Source organism: Parus major, chromosome 3 (genome assembly GCF_001522545.3).
Source record: "Parus major isolate Abel chromosome 3, Parus_major1.1, whole genome shotgun sequence".
Lineage (NCBI taxonomy): Eukaryota > Metazoa > Chordata > Aves > Passeriformes > Paridae > Parus > Parus major.
This window is the reverse complement of record NC_031770.1, coordinates 85,361,299-85,383,848: the sequence shown is the minus strand read 5'-3', so window position 1 is coordinate 85,383,848 and position 22,550 is coordinate 85,361,299. Positions and strand designations below refer to the sequence as shown.

At 37.0% G+C, this 22,550-nt stretch overlaps 1 long non-coding RNA gene across 1 annotated transcript; it reads right to left on the bottom strand.

The window, feature by feature from the left end:
- Window positions 1-3,532: 3,532 nt before the first annotated feature.
- On the bottom strand, window positions 3,533-21,853 carry LOC107202266. Its single transcript, XR_004496489.1, has 3 exons — window positions 20,430-21,853; window positions 6,602-6,740; window positions 3,533-5,989 (listed from the first exon to the last, which is right to left on the bottom strand). It is a non-coding gene; the product is annotated as an uncharacterized LOC107202266 (long non-coding RNA).
- Between the last annotated feature and the right edge of the window lie 697 nt (window positions 21,854-22,550).

The following is a 22,550-nucleotide window of genomic DNA, read 5'->3' as shown; positions in this document are numbered from 1 at the left end:
TGCATCTGAAACATTTCAGGTGTTTAGTTCCCAAAGGGAATAGAGGGTGTAAATCAAGTTCTGCAGGAAGATCACTGCTCTGAAGGGGTGGTAGCTGGGAGTCAGGCAGGATAAAGTTAGGGCTTAGACACCTCTGTGTTTTCTCAAATATTTTGCTTGTTCCTATTTAAAAAATTCAGATGATGATTTCCCAGCTTAGATTATCAGCTAATGTAAAACTTCTGCAATTCAGTATGGTTTTACAGTCTCTGTGGTTTTGTTCTTTTCCTATATTCTTACATTTAACTTTTTCAGAATAAGTTTTAACCTGTTGTCTGCTCTAGACTGGAATGTATTCAAAAGACTATAAGCAATTGAAAAGACCTTTCATAACAGCTGAAAGAGCCAAATAAACTCTGGAAAATATAGCTACTCCTTTGCCATATTAACTTCTGCACTTTGTAGGGTGAATTTTTACTTCCTGGTCTAAGCATATTTTCACATTGTTATGTGTCTCTGTGTCACAGCCTCATTCTGGTGAAATGTACTTCAACCTTTTCCTTCAGGCATGCAGGTTGTAATATTCTCTTTGACCTCAGATTTTAGTTAGAGAACAGTGTACATAACGAGGTCAGCTGGGATACTTTCAGTGATTTCACCTTTGTTTCCTCAAAAGACTTTTGGTATGCTGTAGCACAGCTCTTCTTTCTCTTATTTTGTTTTCTTCTGCTGTCTCCCTATAAAGTGAAACTTCATTTAAATCAAAATGTTCAGACAAGTTCTCACACAGATACCCTAAGCAGCATGTGGTATTTATCTAAATTATACAGGACAATGCCTCATTTTTAATGTTTTCTAAATGCTTTTTTTCCATAATGCCACCCCAGTAACTCTACATATATTGCCTAATAAAATGTCTTTAGTGACCACCTTTAACTTATCCAATATGCTATCTTTCTACAGCTATAAGAATTATCTTGAGTTTGTGCATTTTTTTTTTCTGAACCACAAATTGTGTATGAAGAATGGAAGGTATAAATCAAAAGGAAAAAAAAAAAGAAAAACAAAAAAACAACAAACAAAACATGATCTGTGTTGGTTTTGGCTGGGATGGAGCTCATTTTCTTTATATCAGAGTGTAAGGTGCTGCATTCTGGATATGTGCTGGAAACCGTGTTGATAACACAGGGATGTTTTATCTATTGCTGAGCAGTGTTCTCAAAGCATCAAGGCCTTTTCTTGCTACACCCCACCAGTGAGGAGGTTATGTTCTGTTTATAAAGCTGGAGGAAGAAAAGTAAGAGGAGCAAATTCAGAGTGATGGCAAGTAACTGTGCATGTATAATAAAATCCTGCTTTCCTGAAAAATGGCTAAACTCCTGCTTTCCAGTGAGAAGTCTCAATGTAATTTATTTTCTTGTTATGCTTAAGTGCACAGTTTTTGCTTTCCTTCTGAAATTTTCTTCATCTTGATTCATGAGTTTTCTCTTTTTTTCCCCTTCTGAATCCTTCCCCCATCACACTGTGTGGGAGTGAGCAAGTAGCCATGTGGGGCTTAGTTGCCTTCCAAAGTTAACCCACAACATGACTTTCAGAAGATGGAGTGGGGTTCAAGCAATGCCAGTACTTTTGATTTATCTATCAAGAGCTTTTACCAGAGTTTTATAAGGAGTGAGAATAGGGAGTAAACAGTTTCAGAACAACTCTCTGATTGATTTACTTTTACATGTCATAGTGCCAGTGGGTGAGGGAAAAAACACCTTAAAGGGAAAAATCCAGAAGAAATCTGCCCATTTCTGGAAGGGAAAAAAAGCCTCCTTTATTTAATGTTTGAGGAAAAATCCAGAAAGTTTCAGAATCAAAAATTAAATTACAGTTAATCTCCATTGCCCCTTTCACAGAAATACACCATGACTTTCCCCTAAGAAGTTTTATGGAAGCAGTATGAATGATCTCATAAAGTTATCACAGTAATTTCCAGACTGTTGAATACTTCAAGGCTTCAATACTTGAAGGCTTCAAGGACCTTGGAGCCTTGGAGGACCTTCAAGTTCCTGGACCATAGGCCAAATGGCTTATACTGGAGCATTTCTTCTTCTCCTGTAACTTTTTAATTAGGAAAAGAGACTCCCACCTGCCTACAACTTCCCTTCAGGTAACTGTAGAGAACAATACCCCTGACCCTCCTTTTCTCCAGGCTATTTCCCAGTTCTCTCAGCCACATCCCACAGGACTTGCACTCTGAACCCTTTCCCAGCTTTGTTTTTCCCTGGACTTGTTCCAGCACCTCAACATCTTTCTGGAAGTGAGGGGCCCAGAACTGGACAGAAGAGGTGTAAACTCACCAGTGCCAGGCACAGAAGGACAATCACCACCCTGGTCCTGCTGGCTACACTATTGCTGATACAGGCCAGGATGCCATTGGTCTTCTTGGGCACTCTGCTTATGGTAATTTTTGTTCTTATGCTTTTTCAGTTCAAATTGTTTGAAACAGCATGAAAAGTGTGTTCCAGTCCACCAGAGTTATGTTTTTATAGCATAATAAAATGTACATGCTGGATGCTCCAGCAGGTGTTACAGGGGTAGTATAGCAGCACTAGAGGGAAGGAACAAAGGAACAAACTAGCTCAGGCGAGTGCTAGTTTTTCTTTATTTTTTTTTCCCTTTTATCTCTTTTTTATTTTTTTTTTAAGACCAAATTCAGAAATATCACTAGTTCTTGTCTGTCAGAAAGCTAATTGTAATGATTTGTATGACAGCTGGGAGCAAGCTGACAATTAAGCAGGATGGACAGACAAGTGTTCAGTGCCTGAGTTTGCTGCTTGGTGAATGTAACTGTCACTCTAGACATATACCATCTATCTCTAGATGATCTCTATACCAATCTACCTCTATCAAAATCAGCCATGTGGCACCTGCCACCTCAATGGAACATACCTGCAGGGGAAGTATGCAGGCATCATTTCAAAAGTACATTTCCTATATAAATACTTTTTTCATAAATTCTGAAACTTCAAGAATGTTGTAATTTAGTCTATACACACTGTACCTGTCATTCTTCAATAGATTTGTACCTATTGATGTAAGATATGTCCAACTTAATCATCTGGAACTGCTGGTGCCAAGGTGCACTTTGTTGCCATGTGATTTCTGAAATGCAGAAACCTTTCCATATGGCCATCACTTGGCAACTTGCTTTGAAGTCCTTCCCATTAACCCTGAGGACAACAGGGCTGGGAAATGTTTTAGAAGTTTCATCTTTTATTCAGGTGGCTATCAGTGACAGCTTTAAATAGAAAAAATGTTCCCATGAAAGCTTTTTCATTCAAGAGCTCAATATTTTTTGTTCTTCCCTTAACAAAAAATGCACTTTGCAAGCCGTAGGCTATGTTTCTTTATGCTATAGCACCCCTGGGCTACACAGCCAGTGTAGCAAATTTATGCCACATGTGTAAGCAAACACGAGGATCTTCATTCTAACATTGTAAGAAGAATTTTTCACTCAGAATGGCAAGCTTGATTAAAACGTGCACTATGACTGCTTGTCATTGTTAGCTACTCATCTGTCATCAACTTTCATGCAAAAAGATGGAGAATCAGAGAAACAGACTTAAGCAGATTTGATCATAAAGACTTTTAATGAAAGCACATTCATCTGTAGCAAGCTTTAAGTGGTAAGGAAACAGCTCAGTTTCATTAAAGCAAAATTCAAATGCTTCTCTGTGATGGTGAATGTGTAATAAATGAAATTTCCACATGCCAGAAGGACAGAACATATTTTTTAAAATTTGTTAATAATTATTCAACAGTGATCTTTAAAGTATTAAATTAAACAACCCTACAAATGCAGGGTTTCCTCAGGGAAGGTTTTCTCTACTTAGTATAGAAATTTTGTTGTATATTTTTTTGAAATATGGGCATGATCACATGACAATGTGGTTGTATTTCCATGGCTTAACAAACTACTGCCTAGAAACTGAGACAGTAGACCACATTCTTGATCTTAATCAGTGGCAATTACAAGTCATATTTATTGGCCTCCATTGTATTTCATTACATAATGTAAAAGAAGTCTTGAGATTTTAAATGCACATGCAACAAAATGAAGAAAAAGAGAAGGTTTATACTGTGAAAGAGGTATAGGCATTTACTGGGCTAAGATGAATAGCCAGCTGAAAAATCCACATTTTACATCTAACAATAGCTTTTGTTTATTTAACCTGTTAAAAATATTTAATCAACATGTCTTTTGAAAGCTTGACAAATTAGTGTGTTCTATTATTAAGTTTCACATGTGAAAGTGGGTCTATACTTTGAAAAGGATTTATTTTACTTCTATGAGTAGTACATAATATTTTTAATAGGGTTATATATCTTCAGGAATATAGAAGAATTAGAATGGCAAAAAATACAACTCAACAAAACAATATAATATAATGCGTGATAATGGTGAAAAAAATATGTTTCTCATGCTTAAGCTTTAAAAATATTTTGTGGTAACATACACAAAAAACTATGAAAAAAGCATGAAAGCATATCTTGATTTCATTTTTAACTGAAACCAGGGAAAACCCCTGCCTACCAGCTTCGAACATCTACTCAAAGAGATATGATTTTGTCCAGTAAATAGCGAATAATTACCAGAATTTTAAAAGGCAATATCTAAGGCAAATATGTAGTTGTATATATAATTTATGAAAATACTTTATCTGACATTTAGGTATATCTTAGTACAATGATTGCAGAACATGGGAAGTAAGTAATCATTTCTCATGGAGGTTTTTCTATCAGGATCACTAAAACTTTAAACACAATTTCAAATATCTTCACTTTGCAGGAAATATTCTCAACTATTTTAATGAAAAGGGACTTAGCCATAAAGATTTTACAGCACTTACTGGCTTATGATGTCTGTGACTTGCATGGGAATCGTATATTTTATTTTTACTTTAAAATTGCCATTGATCAACAGCATTTTCAACATACTGTGGCACATTCAATCAAAAGTCAGAGACAAGAATAAGGAGAAGCAATAGGGCATATGTATTCTGAAGGAAAAGCTATCTATATAAAAGGAAGCTCTTATCAAACAAGGAGGCTAAGGCCCTACTGTACTTGCACTAGCCCTTTGAGCTTCTGACATACATCTTCAAAACACATTCCTTTCTCTTCAAATGGCGTTAGCATGTAGGCTTCATTTTTCCATCAGTTGCATTAGAATATATCACCCTTTTTTTATCCCTTCAACACAGCTTTTAAATCATTCCTTTAACATGGACTTTTTAATATCATTTTCTAGACAGCTCAGAATTAGCTTCCTTCTGTACCACTGTCTTCTCTTTTTTTAAAGTAATTTTTCTAAAAAGGGCTATCCTGTACCTTCCTTAGTATTTTGATATCATGCTTGTTTTCCAGTCATTCTCTTGAGCTATTTAACAATTTGTCTGCCTGAAATTTTGAAAGTTCCCCTGTGTCAAAAGCAAGTTTTCAAAACATGCTTTGAGAGCAGTTTCTATGGTATGTGCAGGATCTCCACTGTGCTCCATGGTGGACCCTCTGCAGCCGAGTGGTGACTGCTTTTCAGAACTTAAGGAGAATTTGTAAAGTCAGCCTATGCAACCTCATTTCTGTCACTTTGTACTGTATTAGGGACCTGAAAGTGGCAAAATGAAAGCAGTAATTAGTATTATAACTTGCAGCATCTAGATCACTGGGGCTTTGGCAGAACTTTTAGTTTCTTATGAAGCTTATGGAATTCCTGTGGCAAGGTTTTCACCAAAGAAAGGGAGATAGCATCTTATCTGAAACTCAATAGCTTGAAGACCACTCTGTTTTTTTATCAATTGTGGCAACTAGGAATATTACCTGGAAATTACCTGAAATTACCTGGAATTACCTGAAAACCATTTCCAGGTCCATCAAAGACAAGAAAATCTTCAGGAGTGTCAGGACTACACTAAGAGAAAATCATCCTTTATCAACTTGTTGAACTTCCACAATGAAATATGGCCTGGAAGACAAGGGAAGAGTAGTGAATATTGTCTGCCTGGACTTCAGGAAATCCTTTAGCACAATCTCCAATAAGACCCTTATATACAAGATGTTGCTGTATGGACTGGATAAGAGACAGAGAGGTGAGCTATTAACTGCTAGAATAGACAAGCTCAGAGTGTGGTGATCAGTGACAGAAAGTGTCATGGGAGTCCAGTTAATAGCAGTGTACCTCTGGGGTCAATACCAGCTCAATTTTTTTTTCAAAATCTTAATTATCTGTGAGAGGGAGTAGAGTGTACCCTCAGCAGTTCTGAAGATGACACAAAAATGGGAGGGCTGGATGATATGCCAGAGGGTTCTGTTGCCATCCAGAGGAATCTCAACAGGTTGGAGAAATGGGATGACAGGAACCTCATAAATCTCGACAAGAAAAAGCACAAAATCCTGCACCCAGGGTTGAGCAATTTCCTGCCACCCAGTTGGAATTCAGCCTTCCAGAAAAAGACCCAGGGATACTGGCAGACACCAATTTGAATGTGAGCCAGCACTGTGTCCTTGCAGCAAAGAAGGTTATCCTGGTCTGCATGAGGCAAAGCATTGGCAGCAGGTACAGGGAGGTGATTCTTACCCTCTGTTAATTGGTGAGGCCTCTCTTGGAGTGCTGCAACCAGGTCCAGGCTCTTCAGTATGAGACCAAACAAGATGAGACCAAGGCACTGGAGCCTCTCACCTGTGCCAAAAGACTGAGAGAGCTGGCACTGTTCAGCCTAGGGAGAGAAGGTTCAGAGGGATTTTATCAGTGTATATGAACAACTAGAGAGGGTGCAAAGGGGATGGAGCCAGGCTTTTCTCAGTGGTGCCCAGTGGTAGGACCAGAGACAATAGGTACAAACTGGAATACAGGAGCTGATGTCTGAACATGGGGGAATCGCTGTGAGGGTAGCTGAGGAATAGCACAGGTTGCAGGGAGACTGTGCAGTATCTGTCCTTGGAGATATTCAAAAGGCATGGTTCCGGGCAACTAGTCGTGGCCCCACTAGATCAGTCTGGGTAGTTGGACCAGATGACTTCCAGAGGTACTTCCAACCCCAAACCCCAATTTTTAATTTTGTGATAATTCCTTCCTCACTCATTCTACCTATTCATGTAAGGATCTCACACATCTGAGACCCAAGCCTGGACACAAACTTGGATCAAGACAGCTGGTAGAATACTTGGTGGCTTTTCAAATAACTCTTTGTAGATGCTTTTTCACAGAAAAAAAAATAAATCTTTTTCACTAGACATCTGTCATTTAGTAAGTTAAAGAAGCACATACTCTTTCTCAAATGCCTCGCCAGGTCCTAACAATGGACAACCCTTTTGTCTATAAAGATGCTCTTGTCAGGACACATCTGTATCTCCCTGCCAAGTACACAGTAGTCTAGTGGCTCACCTGAGCTTCTCCAAACAATTCCTCTTTAACCTATCTATCAAAAAAGTCAGATTACTCTTAATGGGGGCATAGCCATTTCCTCTTAGGAAAATAATCCATCTTCTCACATTTACTCAAATTATAGCTTCACCATAAATCAGAACAATTAAGACACTTGTTTTCTTTTTTGTTATTTAAAGCAGATGGATTTTTGCTATAATGATTTGCAACACAGATTTTTTGTTTTTATTTTTAATTTCTTTTCTGTTCATTGGTATTCCTGCTGGGTGTTCCTTCATCCCACAGGACTTCTGAAAACAATACAGCAAAAAGGTACCATGTGCAGTCCCACAGGGCACTAGAGATTACAATGAATTCCTGCTTTATACTTCAACATCGGAAGCCAGTTTTATACTAGTAAAAACCCATTAGATGATTTTCCACTTTTGGAATCATGAAGACATTCTCAACAGTCACAATTTGGATCCATCATTAGGATAAAGAAATGTTTACAGCTGGCCATGGCAATGTATTACTGTCATTACATCTAAAATTTCTAGTACCTCTCAGACTGTACCTTTCCTTGCAAATATTCTGGGAGTTGAGCCTCACAACATCCTCATAAATCATGCAAATATCTCATTTGAAAGATGAACAACCTTAGGCACAAAGCTCTCAAATGATTTGCCCAAAGTCAAACAACAAGTTAGTACCAGAGAATAAAACCTAGGAATATTGATTCTCAATTCTGTATTCTAGCCACTAAACTCACTCTTTCATTTTGATGCACCCAAACTCAAACACACTAAGACTGTTGACCTGATTAAATTTGAAAACACTCATGGTAGATTTATGTTCTTCTTTATGCATAACTTTGTTCCTTCTGTTTGCATAGAAAACATTTACTACTTTTCTGTTTATTAGCAATGCATTTATGTCCTACTATGCCACTTTGCAGAACATTAATGTTACATAAAAGTTTTTACCAGTAGGGTCCTGTTGTGAAACATGTTCCATTCAGCATGAGAACACCAGTGTGTTCAATATTTTAAAGCAAATAAATTAGCCACAGATATAGTTTAGTTTTTGAGGGCCATTTTCTCACCACACAGATACCCCCATATTTAATGCTTCTGTTGTTTGCTGTGGGAAGAACCATTCCACACTTGTCTCAGTAGTGGTACCATATCACTGTGAATATTCAGATAGTTATTATTTTGGAGGCATTTATTTTCTTCCTAGACATTGAAAATTATGTTTTTTGTCTTCCAACAATAAAATAGCAAGTTTATTCTTCCCAGTCGTTATTGGTGCTTGAGCCAAGAGGTTTTAGGATCAAAGTCACCAGAGGCAACCTATTGGAGAGCATTAGCAAATTCCAAGTTTATAGACATAGCTAAATAGAGAGACAGTATCACCATTTTTCTACAGCGCTGATGCTTAGGAATAGTTTGAACAAGATTTTTTTGAGACCTTACCTATTTTCCCTTGCTAAGCAGCTAATACACAATCTGGCTGGTCCACAGTATGCATGTCTGAGTTAGCAGTGATCTATTTTCTACAGTGTCTCACCACTAGAAGCAGCTAGGTTTCGCATCAGCTACAGCAGGAGGAATTGGCTGCTCTGAAAAGCAGTAGAGATCATACTAGTAACTAAATCACACATTTTTGGTGATTTTCAAATCAGAGCATGAGTGGCTCAGTCCTGTCTGGTTTCTAACTTCTCACAACAGCTGTTGCATAGTAATAAATTAAATGTGTCACTTTTTCCACACTAAAAATCTTAAGAATTTGCTGGTTATAAAACAATATACTGTGAACTAGAGTAATATGTGTGGCAAGTTTTTCTAAAGTTCTTCATTATATTTCTTTTCATTTTGTTTCCATTTACTCTATTCCCACATGAATGAAAGGCAGGGAATAAGAAAGTAACCAACTGCAAAATGAAAGGCTTTTTTTAGGCAGAATTAATACTTTCTTTAACTTCCTTTTACTGAGTCTTTCATGTAAATGCTAACTAGTTTGCTCTTTCCTTGTTTTTACCATAAAACAGAAGCACACATTTGATACCTCCACAGTAGTTTTAATTGCTTCTCTCCTTCTATCATCTACTTCTTTGTTTCCAGGCATTTTTGACTTATCACTCATGACCTCAGGAGATTATTGTTCTTTCTTAATTTCAAGGATACTTTTATCACAGAAAACATGCTGGTGAGCATGATTCCTGTATTTAGGAAACTGTGGTCTTTAAACTTTTAATTTACCACCCATTTCACAGCTAAACTATCTTCCCCAAACTGCAAAGCTTTTACATTCCTCATTGTTAGAACTCAAGAAGAAAAAATATTTCTTTTTTCCTTTTTTTTAAAAAAATTGACCTGTGATTAACTCTGATTTGGCAGGAGAACCTGTTATGTTTTCATTGGTCCAGTGTGTAAATCTTTCTGCCTTTCAGACAGGCAGCAGGGCCATTGATATGTTTAGGGACAAATCCTGAGGAAGCAGGTGTTACAATCATGTATGTCAGCAGATGCAATCTCTGTTTCATTAACGTTCCCAACTACAGAAGAATTTCACCAAAGGGAACCTGTGGAATTTACAGAGTGGTGCATAATTTTAGTTTGCCACTGATTATTCCTTATGTGTGTAAGCTCATCATATGAAGTCTGGATAAGGGATTGTGAGGTGTGGGCCACAGAAACCAGAACCATTATCCCTTAAGCACTATTGAAAGAGATTCACAGAAATTTTGCAAGATTGGCAAACCTTCAATTGTCTTTAAACTCTCTTCCTAACATAGTTAAGGGAGGGTCTGTAGTTTTGTTTAAGGTTGTTATTTTGTCTATTATTTCTGTAAAATGCTATTTCATTAGGTTAGAAATAAAATATGAAATGTTCTGAGTAAGATGACCTAGTGTAAACTGCTGTTATTGCCCAGTGCACCATAAAAATGTCTGGCATTTTCTCCTTTCTTTGCAGGGTGTGGAGAATATTGAAACCTAAACCTCTGAAACCAAGGAAATAAAACCTGAAGGAAAACACAGAATCAGTTGGGTTGGAAGGGACCTCAGTGGATCATGTGGTCCAACCTCCTTGCTCAAGCAGGGTGACCCTAGGGCACATGGCACAGGATTGTGTCCAGATGAGGAAGGAAACCCCACAATCTCTCTGGGAAATCTGTTTCAGTGCTCCATCACTCCCACAGTAAAGAAGTTCTTCCTCATATTCAGGTTGAACTCCCTGTGCATCAGATTCTGCCCATCACCTTTGGTTCTGTTATTTAGCACCACCAAGAGCCTGGAAATAGCCTTATGACACCCCTTAGATATTTATGCTCTTTAATGAGTTAATGTGAATGGAGAAAGCTGGAATATAAACAGTGTATTTTCTGCAAAACAGCCAGAAGAGATCATTCTCACCCATAAATACATCTTCTTGCTAAACCTCACTAAGATAGGTCAGATTCTCTTGACCCAGGGTTAGCTGCCACCAATGACTGCTGTTTGCAGTGCCTACCCACAAGGGTTTTAAGTCAGATGACAAACAGGCTTAAAGATTCCAGGACTATTTTATGGTGTTGTCAGAGTAAGCAATCACACTAGGCTTTTTTACTGTAACAACTATAAGACTTTTAACTCTTCCTTAACATTTCCCAGAGCAGCTCTCAGTTTTCCTAGCATATCTCCACAGCATAGGGAATGCTATGATCTCCCAGAGGAATACCATAGTCTAATGATCAAAGAAGGGAAAAATCAGAGGAAAATGTTAGAAAACATATGAAGAGTATGAAAATAATTTTAGAAGTATAAAGTATTTAAAAGATTCCACATTACTGTCATTTCTAATTTTTGCTTTGTTGAAAAGCCATATTTCTATAATCTGCCACAGGGAGTCATTAGGACATCACTGGAAGATCTCTGCCTACTCACTTCCTCAGTGATAAATGTAATGGCTCTCTCTCATTGTTCTTCTCTAAAGTTATCTCTACAAGTTTGCTGACATATTCCACAGGAAAAGAACCGATTTCCAAATAATGCTGGAAAAAAACAGTATTACAGGAAGAACGGTGCTAATCAACACATAGACACATACTAAATAAATTTAAAAGTTCCAACCCAATTTATTTTCTTACTGAAGAGATCACAAAAAATTAATGCAACAGAAAAAAATGTCAAAGATTTAATTGTAGAATTGCTATTACATCTGGTATAATTACTACTTTTATCTATGAAACATTCAAATAAGGCTCAAAGCCTAAACTGATTATATTTCCTACATTCTGTGAGACTAAAATGGACTGACTAAAGATTTTAAACTTCTAAGTAACTAACTATTAAAGTCCTATCTCATGCTAACAACAGTAGTTATTTGAAGACTTGACAGAGGCACCTATTTTTGACATTTTACAGAACTGGAAGGTAGAAGAGAATCTATGTGATAGAGTGAATGTAAAATTAAAGTAAGTATCCTAATATAGTATAAATATAATTTTTATTAATGTTTTTCATATATCTGGGGAATAATAAAACCAGATAATTTTCCTGATAGCTTTCCACCTATCTGTTCCATTTCCCTGTTTCTTTATTGGCAGTGGTATTCCTGCACCCTGATCCTCTGATGCTCTCCTTAGCTGGTCAGAGGGTTAGACCTAATTTCTGATTCAGTCATCTGCCAGTTAGGTGCAACCCGAGTTGGAATGGTGTCTGAACTCAAGTATTGGTACCCAGACTTATCTGATGCATGTCCTGTTGGAAGCTGTGCTCTTGGGCAGAATGGAAGGTCCCTGGAACAGAGTTCACAGTGGAGGCATTCTACTCTCCCTGAGGAGCAGCAAAAGTTTTTCACAGTTTTTAAAAGCAAAATCAATCCATTTTACAAGACAAATGCAGAGAAACACACATCCCATGAAAATATTTTTTGTAGAAAACTCTTCATCAATTTACTGTGGGGGTTTTTCTAAGAGAACTTCCATTTTTCCTTGTTATGACTCTATTATAAAAATGCAGACTTTAAAAAAAAAACAACTTTAAAAATATAGGGTTTATGATATTTTATTGGTTACAATGGGCTTATCAAGAAGATTTGTATAAAAAATAAATTATGAAGCTAGAAAGCCTGCATGGAGAATTAAGCCTATTTGAAGCATTCTGGACAATAGCCCTTTGAAAAGCTCATCTTAAAAGGAGTCTGTTGCTAGGATACTATGGCTGCTGTCATCAGTGTAATGTGGTGATATATATATAAATATATTTAAAATACATATATATACACATATATAAATTTCTCTTTCAAATGAGAGATCTTGACTAATGAGCAGTACATACTATAAGCAACATTATCAAACCTACAATGTATATTAAAAATTGAATAGAAAATTGGATTGCATGCTGAAAAGACAAAGTGGAGCTAGTCTTCAAAGTGAAGCCCATCAAAGAATGTCACAAGAAACAGCCACAATGCTTGTTAGCTGCTTGAATAGAAGAACACAGACACATGGCTCAGAAGCGAGCTGAGAACAGAAGCCAGAGAGACTAAAGGAAAAGACTGAACAGATGTTGCTGCTGAGGGGAGTGAAGTGGGTAGACATTTCATTCCACTGGAATCAAAGACAACTAAAACCATAAGGACCAAAAATGACCATAAATGGGTGCTGAATTTGTCTTGTGATTGGGAATGGCTAGTTAGTTGAAATGATCAAAATAGAGGATCAAAGGGGTATATGAAAACTATGCAGATATGAAGTCAAATTAGGTTTATGGGCAAAATTATGACTCTGTTAAGACAGCACAACATCTCCTCAACCAGAAGAGGCCATTAGTCTTCAATATGTTTTCATGTCAAAGTGTCCAAGGCTCTCCAGGCTGTTCAGGTATCTCTGCTACCTATTTCAGTGCAATTTCGCCTCTGAGTGTCTGGGCCTGCAGACAGAGCAGAACAGTTCACAAAGAAAATCAGCTTGCGTGACAAACTTTGTACTCTGCCTGAGGAAGAGTGCAAAGGTATTCTCTCCTAATTAAAATATGAATGCTGTCATCTGATAAATCTTCCTTGTGAGAAATAAAAAGCTCGCTAATTAAATGTGCAATTTCTTGACATTTAAACAGGTCAATTCTCTTTTCCATGTGTCTGATCATTTATTTGAGGTGCTACTTTCAGGCATGTTTATTATAATAACCAAAATTAATAACCAGCATAACAGACCCTTCTAAAACAAAAGGATAAGTAATGTAGTTTTGTCCTCTTGCTTAACTGATTTTAATATAGAAAATATTTATAATTAAATAGAGGATAGAGATTTAATTTTTATTAAGTCCTCATCATCTTTCCGGGCTTCCTGTGTATGTCTTTTTTCATGTCTGTCTTTCATAAGGTTATGTCTTTATTTGGCTTTAATGAATAAAATGTTATTGCATAAAACCCAAAGAACATGTTAAGACAGCCCAGCTTTAATTTAGGGATATAATTTCTGAAAAGCGTGCTATTGTAGATATGTTTCTTGTTCTGGTATGGATAGACTGGAAGACCTGTGGGCACAGACTTTTATTTTTAAGAGCTTATGTGAATTCCACAAGTGTAATAACTGAAAACATATCTTGATTTTTAGTGCAATAGCGAGAATATGATAATCATATTTTAAGTGTAGGTTTCAACAAGTCAGTCTAAAATTAAATTTTCTCTTTCACAGAAAATTCAAATATTCTTGAAATTTCATTTAATCTGAATGGGATAGAAGAGTTTAAGTTTTCCAATATTCTTCAAATCAAAATTTTAAAAGCATTCTCTTTTGAAAAAACCAAACTCATTCCCCGTGAATTTACCAAGCTATTAATCACAAAATCAGAGTATAAGCTGAGTTGGAAGAGACCCACAAAGATCAAGCCCAACACCTGGCTCTGCACAGGACCATCCCCAAGTTACACCATGTGCCTGAGAGCATTGTCCAAACACTTCTTGAATTCAGGCAGATTTGATGCCATGACTATTTTCCTGGGAAGCCTGTTCCAGTGCCCAGCCACCCTCTGGGAAAAGAACTTTTCCTGATATCCAACCCAAACACAACTTCAGGCCATTCCCTCAGGTCCTGTCACTGATAATCACAGAGAAGAGATCAGTGCCAGCCCTTGGTTTTCCCCTCACAAGGAAGCTGTAACTGCAATGAGGTCTCCCCTGTGTCTTAATGAAATATAAACTCCTTATTTCATAAAGTCATTTAGATGTATGAAAAAGTTATATGAGTTACAGATTTAAATGTTTTGAAGTAGGGAATGGCCTTTCTCACCAGATATCTAAAGACAACCTGGCATTTATTACCATCTGCTCTATTCTTCAGCAGTATGAAGTTCATTTATGTCATCCTTCTGATAAAAAAAAAAAAAAAAAAACATTTATGTCATCCTTCTGATAAAAAAAAAAAAAAAAAAATATATATGCCCTTCATTGCTTTGACTTTCATGGCTTGGATATTTATTTTTTTTTTTTTCCCATAAGTGAGATCTCTGCCAGGGGCTGACCTGTTATCTTTATGCTGCAATTCATGAAGAGATTACAATAGTCAGTTGTTTGTTACCCTATTGCAGGGACACAGCGTAGGCAACATTGCTATTATGTACCATTGCAGTTCTCAGACCAGGATGGTAATTGTAATTAGAGACTGTTTGAGTTCATATAGCAGGATATTAACTGAAACAGTAAGAAGCAGATATCCTTCCTGCTTAGGACAGAGGGCTAGGGCAATAACCTCATACGCTGCAGCAGTGGGAAATGGCAAAATATGTTACAGCTCTCAGAAATTATAATTTTCTGTGTGTAGCTAAGGTCAACAGTAGACTATAGTATAATGAGGAATGAATTACTCAGAATAAAAGTAGTTTTTTATCTTTTTTTTTTGGGGGGGTCATACTTATTTTAATGTGTGATAGGAGACTGAACACTTTAGCACCTGTGATATATTTTATCTTTTTATCTTTTTTGTCTTAAAACATCCAAACCCTGAGTATTCTGCTTTAAATCCTTGAATTTATCTTAAACTTTTAGGGTTTGGAAAGGTCTTAATTTTATAGGTCTTTCTCCATAAATTGGGGACTCCAGAAAGATTTAGTAACAGCCTAAAGCAGATATTCAAATTGTGCAGAACAAACCCAGTAGGTAAATAAGCCCTGAATTGCACTTTACTCCCTTTTCAACTAGTCTTCAGTGAGAATACAGGCAACTGAATTGACAAATTCAACTGCCAAAACAACACTTAGTGGCATTTATGATTTACTAAATTGTCTGCATACAAATTATATATATGCCACATGACAAAGGTAAAGACCTAATTTAGGTACCATTATTGAATTGAATCCTTCCCCTATTGTTAAATGTTATAAAAATCTATCTTAAAAAGACAAAACAGTTGATGAAACACACTTACTAAAGCCACTTGTGATTTCCTAAGATCTCCAAAATATCTGCATCAGACTGTCATGTGTGCACAGGCCCTACAAAAGACCAACTCAAATTTTGGGCCTGTAGCTGAAAAGCTCAAAAGAAATATCTTGCAAAGAAGTCTTAAAAAAAAACAAACTTAAAGAAGTCTTAAATAATTTTGAACCATCCTAAACCACCTCAGATGATACTGTTTCTATACTACCACATTAAAAAAATACAAATATTGGTAGAAGGAGAAATGGAAACTGTGTGTTTATTACGTTGCAATTATTAAAATATTAAATTTACTCTAATTGGTTTCAAGAAGATGCAAGCCTGGAAGAACTGAAGATTCGGCAAAGAATTATTTCTTCTTGGATACCATGTGTAGTTTCAAATTTCCCATTTTGTTCTATTTATTTTAGAATAAGGATTTATTGAAGTCTCAGCTTTGATAGATTGCAAGTGTTCCCTATGTTATACACTGAAAATCATGACAACGTTTTGTGTATCTTTACATGAAAATTAATCTCTTTAAAAATCCATAAAGGGCAAAATACGTTGCTAATCTTTATATATCAATTAGCTTTCTTTTATCTCTACAAAATATTATTTTGAACAGGGTAAAAAATAATGGTTTATATATATCTCAAAGTTTTATTCTGCATTCTGGGTCACTCATTCCAGTATTTAATTTAATTTGTTAATGATAAATATTGTTATCTGAAACTTCTCATCACTGAAGAAGAATTACTGGGAAAGGAAGAGGCCTAGAACCTGGCTGAAACACGTGGGTTATTATTAACTAAGAAGAAATTGACCTAAATCTGTTAATATGCTATGGGATGCACAGGAGTGCATTCTTCCTGGACTTGGTTGGCCACACTGCTGCCATGGAGCACAATCAGTTGACAGGTAATAAAGAGAAACGTGGTCTTTAAGATAACTATGATTCAGCACACTGACTATTTGAAAAATAAATTGGATACAGAACTGACATGATTGTAATATGCATTGGTCATTTGTTGGAGTATGAAAAGGAACTGTATTAAAACCTAAGGTAAAAATAAAAATAGTGTGAAAATTAGACCCATTGAATAGTTTGAGTTGGAAGGGGCCTTTTAAAGGTAATCAAGTCTTTTTTTATCACTAAGTTCTCTCTTTTAATCTTGATTTGTAATTGTCAAATGTTTAAGATTGGGAACAATTAATTTTGTAGGATTAATTTTGAGCCAGGCATTGGTAATAAATAATTTGCTTTTGTGAAAATTAAAAATACACAAACTACATAAACAGATCTCCCTAAGTGCATTGTTTTTACTTATAAGTTATGGTCTTTTTTCGCCCTGTCACACTTCTTACTTTCTCTATAGATCAGCCAGGGCATAGTAATAATGAAAGCACATTTCAGTCACGATTTGTAATACAAAACATTGCTGACACCTCTGGACCATGCTACATTGAGTGGAAGAGCACATCCAGAGTCGTATGAAACAGACACACTGCACACAAATACTTCAAGGAAGTTAGCTCAGGCTCTTCAGTGGTGAAGTGACATTCATCTGTGGCACCTCAAAAAAAGGGATTCAAATACCTTATTCCCAGAAAAACAGCTACTGACCCTGTTTATTTCTCATTGAATAAAACAATGAAAAATTAACTGAAAGTAATTTAACAATGTGAACAAGATCACACTACCAGCCATCAGGTAATGCCAGACATTGCTTACTAACCAATGTCCCAATTTAAATGTCACACTCACCAGAATGCTGATATACAAAAAATAATAGTTATTTACAAGCTGGGCTGTTTGTGCACTAGGAAGGAGGACAGGAGTTGAGCCATGTAAATGAAAGTATACACAGCTGCAGTGTTTCCCATCTCCCAGATGAAAAGAAGTCAGGCAGTGCTGTGCCAGGACTATGATTCCACTAACAGATATCTATTTTTTATGAGACTAAACCCCTTTTCCATTTACTGATTTATTATCAGTATTCCAGCACTGCTGACACTCACATGCTCTGCTATACAATAAACAAGATCCTAGAGCAGTGTTTAGAGGGAGCATCCAACATACAAAAAAACACTGTATTTTTGGATAATCCCTGAGCTTTCTAGCTGGAGGGTTGGAAGGTGCTGGGGCAAGGGGATTCCATCCCTCAAAGGAATGCATGGCTGCACAGCACCTCCTCCAGTGGGCTGCAGAGCTCATCTTGGTGCCAGCCTTGCTGCTGCTGCTGCACTGAGAAAAGGGGGAAGCATGACTCAGAGAGGTTTTGCCTAGCTACAAAATTCAGTGGAGGATGGACCCCCCACAGTCAGAGTTGCCCCTCTGTGCACCTGTTCTCTAAGTGTGTGTGCATGAACACACGGATTCATACAGGCTGGGAAACTGTTCAAAACCGTAAAACACCTTTATGAGGGCTGATGCAATATGCAGATTTGCCAGTGGATAAAAGATTTAAAAATAAAACATGTTTGGCAAGTTCAAGTTCCTGCTTGCCAATTTGGAAAGGAGAAGAGTGATCAGGGTAAAATAATTAAACATTTTTAGCCTTCCTTTTAGCCATGTTATTGTCTTCATTTTATTGCTCAGTGTTAAGCTAGCCTAAATATTGCTTCAAAGCATGAGCTCTGAGGTCCTGCCTCCTTGCACTCACACTCAGGGTTCTCAGCCACAGTCTCTAGTCACCAATTGTGAGTAATCACAGACTGGCACAACAACCACTAAACACAACAGAGCACAAATCTGGTTAGCAGAAAAGACTGCACTTTATAGCCTTTAGCTCAGCAATAAGATGTTTTTGAGATTCCTCCTTGTACAGTGCATTGTAATGGGTTGTGTGATTAACAAGCACCACTGCCAATGGAGTCAGACACCAGAGCAAAACATTCCCCTGCTCTTGCCAAGCAACAAATTTAGGGCCCAATTCAGTTTGAGTACAGCCAGTTTCCTTGCTACAGAAGCTGGCCATGATTTTTACTGAAATAAGCCCTTTGCTTTTAGAATGCAGATGAGCATTCAAGACAACCTAATTAAAAACATCAATGATTTTTTTTTCCATTGCTGTTTGCTTCTGCTTGACATGATTTAATGTCAGATAGCTCTGAGCATCAGAGCTTTTCTAGATGTATGTCTACAGCAAAGGATTCTTCATCCATCCCAGAAACAGTGTACCTTCTGCTAGATGACTTTTTTTTTTTTAATTCCAGAAATGTAAATCACTTCTTCCAAGATGATGTTCCTTTCTTATAAAGCTACTACTTTCTCAAATATTCATGCCGGCTTCCCAGCATAGTAATAAAATCACCTCTTAGCCTCTACAAAATACTTTTATAGGCAGTTTGTTTGGGCATCATTAGCCTGGCACAAAAATACTCTGCAAGCAAAATATGGGTAACTCAGAGGTATAAAGCAATTCTTTATTGGCCAGTACACATAAAAGACAGCTGGTATTTTAGTGAACTGTGAGGTTAAGCATGATTGTGCCCACACTCCAGTACAGCAGCTGGACAGCATTCACCAGGCAGGCAGGTGTTGCTGAGGAGTGAGGGCTTGGTGGCCTCAGCTCCCAAGAGCCACCATGGAGCCAAAGCTGCTCCTCCCTCTTCCTCCATCAGCACTGATGGATCAACCCCAACCTGGCAGCTCCTGACTGTCCCTGACTACACCAGCCTCCACCTACCTTCGTTTCTTTTCCTTAAGGTATTAGCATTTCACATAGATGTTTTCTCTGCTGAGTCCTTGGTCTCCTAGCAATCACAAATCAGCAGTCCTACCACTCTCTGTAATTTTTTACTTTTCTTATCCCTGTACAGACGGTCTCACAGCTCTGGCTCAGCAGTCTGAGTCAAGGTTACACAGCTGGAGTGTATCAAAGCTGGACCCCCTACACAAGCAGCTAAAACCCCAGCAGTGGGGGACTAGAGAGAGGGTAACAGTGTGCCATGGCATCATATGTGATTCTTTCTTGAACACTTTTATCCCCCTCATACATCATCCCTGATTACTTCCCTGATTCTTATGACTCCAGCTCCTGTTTTTCTCCCCCAGTATGGAATTCTGGAAGAACAATTATAACTACTAGCTTCCTTTGATTAGTCTTTAGTTTTGTGATACTTGCTATCCAGAGTTGCCACCAACTATTGTGTGTTTGCTGTCCACTATCAATTTACAATCTACTATTCATAGAAACAATGTTGGGCAGAAGTATCTCACAGTAAGGTTACAATACCCTGTCAGTAGGGAAAAGATATAATTCTGGACTTTTCCCCCTATGAATGAGCAGAAGTTTAACCAGGGAAATATGTTTTCTTCTCCTTTAATACCCTTCACAGCAAAACTCAAGAGGAACACCCATAAAGGACACCATATGCTTGAGAATATACCATCATATACTTTGTGAGCCCTGTAGTTGCTTCTGCCCTTTAGCCATTAAAACAGCAGTGTTTCTAGGGAGCCAGATCATGTTTATCACAGTACATAAATCCTGTGTGTCCAAACTGATCATGAAGTGCAGCAGTCATTTCTCTGGGGCTTCCTGAAACTTTCAGCAAGTCATCAAATTCCTCTTTCCTGGGCAGGGAAAAGAAAAAAAAAAATCATTTAAACACAAATGATATATTTACTTACATGATAAATGGGGATCTGTGCTTGAGTCTAGTTGTAGGATAACTTCCAAACCGTGTCGTGTAGTCAGCCAAGATATAACATATATTCAGACAGGGCAATATTGATCTGAAGTGGTTCACTGTGAATCCAGAAAATTATGGCTTACTTCCAGCTTTTCAAACATAGAACTACATAGGAAAAATATAACTTCTATTCAGATGCTTAATTCGAGTCTAAAATTTTTCTGGACAGAAACTATCAAAATCAAACAACGGATTTACTGTTCTTTCTCAATTACACAATATTGTCTCTGTGCAGTCACTTTACAGAATGCAAAAAGAGCAGAAAAGACATATACAATGGAAACATTAAACTGAATTTATGCCAAAAATGAATGCATAGTGCATAAACATCAATCCTGATCTGACTGTTTTGCTCATCTAAGCAGAACAAAGCAGTCAGTAGCACCTTTCAGGAACAATATCCATTGAATAATATAGCACACAGCTATCCCTAGGGTCTAATCTGAAGGTAATCTCCACCTGACTTAAAACACAAAATCCACATTTTTGTATCCATTACTTTGGACCCACCCTAGAGTGATCCACGATCTGCTTTTCAAAGTCCTTTTTAGGACTGAAGCTTCTTTTTCTGTCCCCACTTGCTCCAAACATAAGCAAAACAGAAAGAAATAAAAGTTTGTAGAAGGCTAGAAATGATGGACCAAGAAATTGCAGAATCACCATTTCTGGATTTTCTGTAGCTACAACGTTCAGTATATGGATGAACCTCATATACAGCATGAGGGGCCAATAGACACCACTGTGTTGCATTTGGAAATTACACGTACTGCTGAATTTGGGATACAGCCACCTGCTGGGGACTAGACTAAGGTAGGTTTTTGTACCCAAGATCAGCAATTATAGGCTTAAACGTAAATTTATGATTAAAACTAACATTCAATATAAATGTAACCAGACCCACACAGCTAATACTAGTTATATGAATTCCCTAAATATCAGCTGATTGCTTAGTCATTGATCAGTGCAGAAAGATGAACCACAAGTTCCTCTCTATTCATTAAGTGTGCTCCCAAGAAAACTATTTACCATTGTATGGCATCCTCAGGCACTGAAGTAAAAACTGGTCTTTGAAAAATACCTAAACATTTTTGAGATGGATGGCAAATATTAACCCACAGCCCAGAACTCTGAAAATTCACCTTGAGCTCCAAGCTGCATTAAATAGTTAATTATTTCAGATATGCAGAGGAAGCAAGTTCTTGTTTAGAACTGCTCTTTAAAATTAAGAGATTAAAAAAGTAGTTTTGCGTCACTTGGTTTTGCATATTATTTGTGTGTATTAAAGTCAGTTAGTTCCAACTCTAGATATAATTTCAAATACTGATTTCATCATTTCAAAACAAAACATTAAAAATATTCACACTTAATTTTGTTCTTAAATTAAGAGTTTGACATTTTGTTGTTAGAATTAAACAGAAATAAGAGAATTCTCAGTGGTTTTAAACATTTATTCTGCCAAAATATTCCATACATGTATGTATTCTAGGCTAATATATGACAATGAAATAAATCAAAATTGGAACAGTACTGGTTTATTATTTCACTGCCATGTGAAGAGCTGATGAAATTGAACTGTTGTGTACCGTGACATTTTGCCTACATAATGCAATAACCGCTTTATGGAAAATAAGTTGAAAATCTCATTACTTGACCAAGATTTATGATGGAACTTGTAAATGTATTTGCTTTCAATAAATCTGGCAGAGATTGACCACCATCCTTGTTAACATTTTGATAGACATCCTATTTTAATGGCACCTAATTACAAAACAGCCAGTGCAATACAGTACTAAGATCAAAATTCAGTCTAGAATAGTAATAACTGCCAGATTTAACTCATACATTTCTTTTATGGAGATCAGAAATAGCCCTTCTCTTTTCTGACATGCATATTAGAACAGCTACTCAAAAAAGATCTGAACATTTTCTGAGAAATTATAAAATCCATCTCATCGGTTTTTCTGAACTATTCCTAAAGCGTCTACTTCCATTATGTCAGTGTGAAGAGCTCCCCTGCCTGTCTCCAGAGGAAATCATATGCTTCCTGCTACTGGGTGAT